The sequence below is a fragment of the Equus quagga genome, chromosome 2, assembly GCF_021613505.1.
Source record: "Equus quagga isolate Etosha38 chromosome 2, UCLA_HA_Equagga_1.0, whole genome shotgun sequence".
In the NCBI taxonomy this organism is placed as follows: Eukaryota; Metazoa; Chordata; class Mammalia; order Perissodactyla; family Equidae; genus Equus; species Equus quagga.
This window is the reverse complement of record NC_060268.1, coordinates 165745753-165753446: the sequence shown is the minus strand read 5'-3', so window position 1 is coordinate 165753446 and position 7694 is coordinate 165745753. Positions and strand designations below refer to the sequence as shown.

The 7694-nt window shown below is 43.3% G+C and overlaps 1 long non-coding RNA gene across 1 annotated transcript; it reads left to right on the top strand.

Moving 5' to 3' along the window:
* Positions 1 to 1834: 1834 nt before the first annotated feature.
* LOC124234858 (uncharacterized) lies at positions 1835 to 7425 on the top strand. The gene is made up of 3 exons (XR_006887427.1): positions 1835 to 1916; positions 5947 to 6121; positions 7321 to 7425. It is a non-coding gene; the product is annotated as an uncharacterized LOC124234858 (long non-coding RNA).
* Positions 7426 to 7694: the final 269 nt, after the last annotated feature.

Below are 7694 nucleotides of genomic sequence, written 5' to 3'. Positions count from 1 at the left end.
CACAAAGAAGAAAAGGCATTTGAGTTCAATAGATTGGCCTTTCCTTTCACTTTCTGTCTATAACTTGAAGAAGTTGGTTTTTTCTTTGTAAGACATTTGGAAAATGAGCAATTTTTATTCTCTGAATGTTACCAGGCTCCAAATAATATGGATCACTGGGGTCAGTGCTTAAGAATCATGATGAAAACTCAACAGCAAAAAAACAAACAACCCAATTCAGAACCAGGCAAAGGACTTGAATAGACATTTCTCCAAAGAAGATATACAAACGGCCAATATGCGTATGAAAGGATGTCCAACATCATAAATCATTAGGGAAATGCAAATCAAACCACGATGAGATACCATCTCTCACCTGTTAGAATGGCTACTGTCGAAAAAACAAAAACAACAAAAACAAGAACAGAAAATAACAAGTATTGGTGAGAATGTAGAGAAATTAGGACCCTTGTACACTGTTGATAGGAATGTAAAATGGTGCAACTGCTGTAGAAAGCAGTGTGGCAGTTCCTCAAAAAACTAAAAATAGAATTATCGTATGATCCAGCGATTCGGCTACTTTGTATAGACCCCAAAGAATTGAAATCAGGGACTCAAAAAGATATTTATGCACCCATGTTCGTATCAGCATTATTCACAATAGCAAAAGGTGGAAGCAACCCAGATGTCTACAGATGGATGAATGGATAAACAAAATATGGTATATACATGCAACATTGTTCAGCCTTAAAAAGGAAGGAAACTCTGACACGTGCTACAACGTGAATGAACCTTGAGGACATTATGCTAAGTGAAATAAGCCACTTACAAAAGGATAAATACTGGATGATTCCACTTATATGACGTACCTAGAGCAGTCAAACTCATAGTGACAGAAAGTAGAATGATTGCCAGCGGCTGGGGAGAGGGGGAATGAGGAGTTGCTGTTTAATGGGCACAGAGTTTCAGTTTTGCAAGATGAAAAATGTTCTGTGGTGGATGGGGGTGACGGTTGCACAAAAATGTGAATGTACATAATGCACTGAACTGTACACTTAAGAATGGTGGCGATGGTGAATATTATGTGTATTTTACCACAATTAAAATTTTTTAAATTCTGTAGTAAAAAAAAGTCATGATAATACTACTATAGTACTTAATATATACCAGGAGCTGTTCTAAGAGCTCTACATATCTTAACTCATTTAATCCTCACAATGACTTTATGAGCACCATTATTGTCCCCACTTTACAGACGAGAACACTGAGGCACAAAGAGGTAAAGTAATGTGGCCATGGGCACACAGCTGGTAAGTGGCAGAACTGGGATTTGAAGACAGGCCATCTGGCTCCAGAATCTGTGGTTTCAGGGACCTGATCCCAGTGCAAGGGCCAGCTGAGGGGGCAGTGAAAGTTCATATTAAAGGCAGGACCATTTGATCAACGTTGAAATGAGAAAAGGCTAAAATCATAGTGCAAACTTGCTGATGGGAACAAATAGCTTTCAGAAGGAGTTCTTTGGACCAGCTACTACCAGATGGATTTGGCTTGAGAAGAGGGGAGTCAGGACTTGAAGCTCAGCAGGCAACAGACTTGTCAGGCATCTGCTGTGGACGCTGGGGCTGAGAGTATATATTGCCAACATGGATTGTGAGTTTAGCACATGCTGTGCTGTTTTAAGAATTTGCATATCTTAATGCAGCCAATGCTCGGAGTAACCCTATGCGGCAGAGACTTTTGTCATCTCCATTTTAAAGATGAGGAGACAGGTGGAGTGACTTACCCAATGTCACACAGCTAACTGTGGCACAGGTTAAGAGCACCACATCCGAGCCAGATTGCTGGACTTTTAATCCTTTTCTGTGACATGGAGTTGACGGTTGCTGGCTCTGGAAGATTTGTCCACAGGGAAGATAAATATGAAAGGACTTTGGAAAGTAGGTGGAACCGTCCAAATGTGGGCTGGTGTTTGCCTTTTGCTGGTTCTAGGCTTAGGCAGAAGTCCCAGAATCTTTTGATCTCCTCTCACTTGTTGAAATTCTATTTTTGGGAACCTCAAGCCTGAGTGTCAGGTTCAAAGACCCTTAGGAATGCCCCCAGACAGTGCAGAAAATATTTAGGTTGTTCATGAGCATTAGATCCAAGCTGGGCTCTAGGGAAAACTGGCAGGTAAGCAGTGACTCAGAGCAGCAGGTGCTGGGGGAGGCAGAAACTCACACGCCACCAAGGACCCCCCACTTCATGCCCACACATCATCTGCCATTGCTGAAGATGATCATTTAATGATTCTAAGAGCAATGGGAAGGGGATAGGAGGTGAGGCAGATGCCTTCCTTACATCATAACCCAGCATGTCCCTTCCTTGCCAACCTTCATACTGAGGCCTGAAAGTGGGGCACTCATTGTGCCCAGCTTCCCTTCCAGCCATGGTGGGGTGGGTTGGGGGGGTCATGTCAGAGAGTTCTGGCCAATCCGATGTAAGTGGAAATCTGCTGGGGCAACTTTGGGAATGCTTTTGTTGATAAAAGTGACAGAAGCCTGGCACTGTCTGTATTTACTCCTTTTCCCTCTTCCCCCATTCTTCTTGAATGTGGGCGTGCTGCATGAAATGGTGGCGGCCATCTTGTAAGCATGAGGCAATGTGGTAATCATTAGTGCTATTCGCCAAATATTTGGCAGTGGTCCTTCTTGGAAACATATGGTAGAATTGTGTTTTTCCACTCCCTTTGAAAATAGGCTTGGTCATGTGACCTACTTTGGCAAATGAACTACCGGTATCTGTTCTGGGAAAAAGCTTTAAAACCTGTGCACCACTCACAAGCTTCTTTTCCCCTGCCTCAGCAACTATGGAAGCATGTGGCAAGTTGTGGCCTCAGTCAGTCTAGGTCTCTGAGTAACTATTAGTGAGCAGAGGTCCTCTGCCAATATATGATGGACATGTGGCATGTATGGGAATTTTTTTTAAACCTCTGAGATTTTGCGGTTGTTACTGCAGCAAAACCAAGCTTGTCTTGACTATAAAGGCAACACATATGAGGACAGAAATCCATCATAATAAGAACAGAAGAGCAGAAAGGTGTTGGATAACTAATCCAATGGCAGAAATTAGTTATCTCCAGACTCCTTGTTATATGAGAAGAAAATAACTCCATAATTATTTAAGCCAGTGATAGAAAGTGCTTGCAAGTAAGAATCTTCTTAAATGATCTTGAAGGCCACTAAAAGAAAACTCCTGTTTCCTCTCTACTCTCAAAACTTCTGACACTAGATGTGTGTTTTTTTCCCCATACCGTCCAATTCTCCAACACCACCTGGGTGTCCTACAAGTCAGTTTGGTTCTGACATTGGAGTTAGCATCAGATCCGACAGGTTAAGGGCTCAGTCCCACAAGAATACCACCACTTCAGATCCCAATCAAAAGTCTGGGCCTACGGTATGTCTGACTGACCTGCTATAAATTGGGGGTTCCTGTGACCCCCTCCTTGGGTTCAATAATTTGTTGGAATGGCTCATATAACTCAGGAAAACAGTTTGCTTACTAGATTACCAGTTCGTTATAAAGGATACAAGTCAGGAAGAGCCAGATGGAAAAGATGCATAGGGCAAGGTGTGGGGAAGGGGCATGGAGCTTCCACCTGCTCTGGATGTACCACCCTCCCAGCACCTCCATGTGTTCAGCAACCCGGAAGCTCTCTAAATCCTTCTAGTTAGGGTTTTTAATGGATGCTTCACTACATAGATGTGATTCATTAAATCATTGGCCATTAGTAATTGACTCAACCTCTGGAGGAGGGGTGTGTGGCTGAAAGTTCCAAGCCTCTAATCACATGGTTTGTTCCAGGGGCAGCCAGCTCCCATGCAGCCACCTGTCGTCTCATCAGCATACAAAAAGACGCTTACCCTTTCAGAGATTCCAAGGGTTTTAGGTGAGGGGGCAGAGACCAAATACATATTTTTTATTATATCACAGCCACAAGAACTATGAATTTTCCACATTCTCTCGCTCAGATCTGCCCTTTCTTTCTTTTGATGCTTATTACCGTCACCATTTTGTGACAGAAAGATCCATTTGGTTCTGTATTTGCATAAATACTTCTCTCTTTGTTTTGATTTGCAGGAATTCAACAGGCATAAAAAGACTTACATTTTATCCACTTTATTCAAGCTCACTTGTTCCAACAAGAAAATTATTTTTAGAATGAAGGGCAAGAGAGAAGCTCTTTCTAAGGAGGAACCAGTGAGCTGTTTACCATACATCTCAGAATAGCTTGCAGATCTCGTTAAAATGCAGATTCCTGGGTTCTATCCTTAGGGCTTCCAGGGTAGTGCCTGGAAATCTGTGTGTTTATTAAGTACCTGGAGACTTTTGATGCAGGGGTCCTGTGACCACACTTTCATGACTCTAGACTAGGGGAACAAGAGAGAGAATCCCATAAGCCACTTGCAGGACTGGCTCTTACAGTCTACTTATTTAGGACCTTTGGTCACAGTGAAAGAGTTAGTAAGTACATGTATGTAAATGCATATTTTGTCTACATTAGGGGGCAAAACCTGGCAGCACGTGGACTGAATTTATCTTGCAAATCTCTGTCGATCTTTTGACCTGAGCAGTATTTAATTTCTTTGAAAAGTTGCCAAATTTTTAAAAATTGTGGAGATTCACATTAAAATCCGTATTTCCAGCTTCTCTTGAAGATAAAAAGATCTGACAATGCTGAGCCTACATTTTCCCATGCCAATATTTGGCTGGAGGTGGTAGATGTCCTTAGGTGGAATATGTACCCTCCATTTGACCTCTGTCCCCACTACTCCCTATTAATTACACCTAACACATTTTTCTCATTTACGTTACCTAACATGCTTTGAATTTGTGATATATTGGATAGTCTCCCCATTCAATTGACAAGCATGTGTGTGTGTGTGTATGTGTGTGTGTGTGTGGTGTATGCTGTCATTGGGAGTGGAGATCAAGCCCAAGTGAAAGAGGGTTTTTGTTTGGTCATGACATAGACATCAATGGTACCCATCAGTGGGAACCTCCATTAATGAAAGTTTGTACAGATTTTCTCTGGGATGAACGATCCATCCCAGGACCAGGTATCCAGAAGATGCCTGCAGTAGGGAAATTGTTCTGGTCACAGGAGCTGATTTCTCTACTCAGGAGCTGACATACATAGGAAGACTGCCATCAACCAACTGTCTAAGGACAGACTTTTACACAGCCTTGAGGAAATTAAAACTAAAGCCACTTGTACCCTTCTCTGAAGTCAACAGAACACACAGAGCTAAAAGCAAGGAGCCATACACATGAATATGTGTACTCAGACATGTATTAACACAGATAGGTATCAATATGGATCCAGATGCAGATATGTGATATATCAACAATGCAGACATTTTTGGGAAAATCATCAACAAAATCATCAACATAGATGATTTGGGGAGTGGTAGAAAAATCAGTGGGAATAAGTGGCAGCTTGTGAGAGAGAAAATGAATCTAAGCACTCTGTTATGAGTAGAAACATGAAATAATAGCAAGTTTTAGAGTCAGATGGCCTTAGACTCAAATCCCTGCTCCATCCCGTATTAATTGTGTGACCTCAAGCAAGTTAGTTAACCTCTCTGAGCTCTACTCTCTCATTCTCTGAATAGCTATAAATATTTCTACCCTATAGGGTTTTTGCGAAGAGAAAATGTGACAGGGAGAGCATCTACCCAGGACCCAGCCTGCGGTTGGTGCCAATAAATGTTGTTTCTTTTCATCAAGCTGAACCTATGATAGGTGCTTGCCGTGTTCTGCATCCTGAGGCCAATACTCCCTGGTGCTCTGAAGTGGGAGCAGACCTAAAGATACCCTTTCATTTTCCAGAAGTGGATCTTGTAGATGGCTCAGAGATCTGAGGGGCCTGGAATTAGCTTGGGATGGCTTCCTACCCTTAGAGAGCTTTGCTAACTGACTTTCTCACAGTGATTTGCCTGGTATGTGCTGGATTTTGCAAGTAATGGGTCCAATGGGAACCAAATGAAGATGGCGTGATCTTGGTGCAATGAGTCAAGATCCAGGAACCACGAGATGCCTGGCTGGTTCCAGACCTCCAGTACTCCCACATCCCTGCTGCCCATTCTGTGATCCCTACTCCCAGGTGAGAAGCACTTTGTGCTGGAATCTCCACCTCAGAGGTGAGCTGTGGCCATGCCCATCACCTGTGCTCACCTGGCCTGCTTGGCCTCATCCCTCCCCATGGAGAGCTTTGCCTTCCTGCTTCCAGGAGGCTCTCCCTCAGGTGGTGCTCCACCAGGGCTGTGCTCTTAGGTTGGGGCTGGACAGGTGATGAGAAGCTGGGTGGACTCTCTAGCTCTGTCACCACACTTGCTATCCCCTGTTGATGTTTTTCCCACACCATTCCACCCAGAACATCTGTTCGTATTGTTTATCAAGTGACCTCAAGGGTCTGGATGAAACATTCCTGGCCATGGGACAAACTGGGAACTTGGCCAGCCTTTTGACCTGACTCTCCCCACGTTCTCTGTTTTCTCTCCTTCCCTTGTTCTCTTCAGAGCCATCTTTTCTCTGCATCTTCAGACTTTCGCATTCCCTAATCCCCTTGCATGCCCTCTGGCTATGGATGGCATCTTCCTTGCCCTGGCCTACCCTTACCTGCAGAGCCCCCTCCAAAGCTTCCTTTCCTCCCACCTGAACAACCAAGACCTCTGCTGCCCTCAGTTAAAGGTTAGGAAGAAAGCAAGCTGATCTGGTCTGAGTTTGGGAATCACGTATTTGCCCTTATGTTGTCAATGGCTGGTTTACTTGCTCTGTGCCTTTAGGTAAGATGCTTAATCTTTCTAAGCCTTCTCCCTGCAAATTTTCAAAATCCAGATAATGACAATTATTAGATGGCCTAATTGCCATTTTCTTCACAAATAATGATGGAGCTCCTTTTTACTTCTTTCTTCTTTTTTCTCCTTGAACTACACATCCTAGAAGCCAAGACTGAGCATGTACGAGAAGAATAAAGACCTGTTTTGTGTGTACACAGCTGAAGTAGAAAGAACATAGGACTTAATTCTGGCTTCAATTCTTGGCTGGGTGATTTTTGGCGAGTTACTCAAACTTTCGTATTCTTTATGATCTCATCTTTAAAATGGCAATAAAAATAATACCTCCCTCACGCCTAGGGCTGTGGGGAGGATTGTGATGAGAGGGAATGTGTGATGGTGCTCTATGCATCGTGAAAATCTGTGCAAATACCAGCCTCAGCCACTGCCATGAGAGTCTAATTTCTGGCTGGAGAGAAGCTCTTCAAAAGCCAGTTCTCTCACCTGCTTTGTTTCTCTGCTACAGGGCTGTGAATTTGTGGAAAAAAGGGAGTGGAGATTTGTACATGAATGTCCATAGCAGCTTTATTTGTAACAGCAAAGATGTGGAAACAGTCCAAACGTCCATCAATGGATGAATGGGTAAACAAATTGTGGTACATTCTTACAGTGGAATATTATTCAGCCACAAAGGGGAATGAAGTGACCCCTGGAAGCATTGTGCTAAGTTAAAGAAGTCAGTCACAAAGGCCTCATAGTATAGGATGCCATTTATACGAAATGTCCAGAAAAGGCAAGTCCATGGGAGACACAAAGTAGATTGGTGGTTGCCAGGGGCCGGCAGAGGTAGAGATAGGGAGAAGGATGCGGGATGACAGCTCATGGGAAGGGATTTCTTTT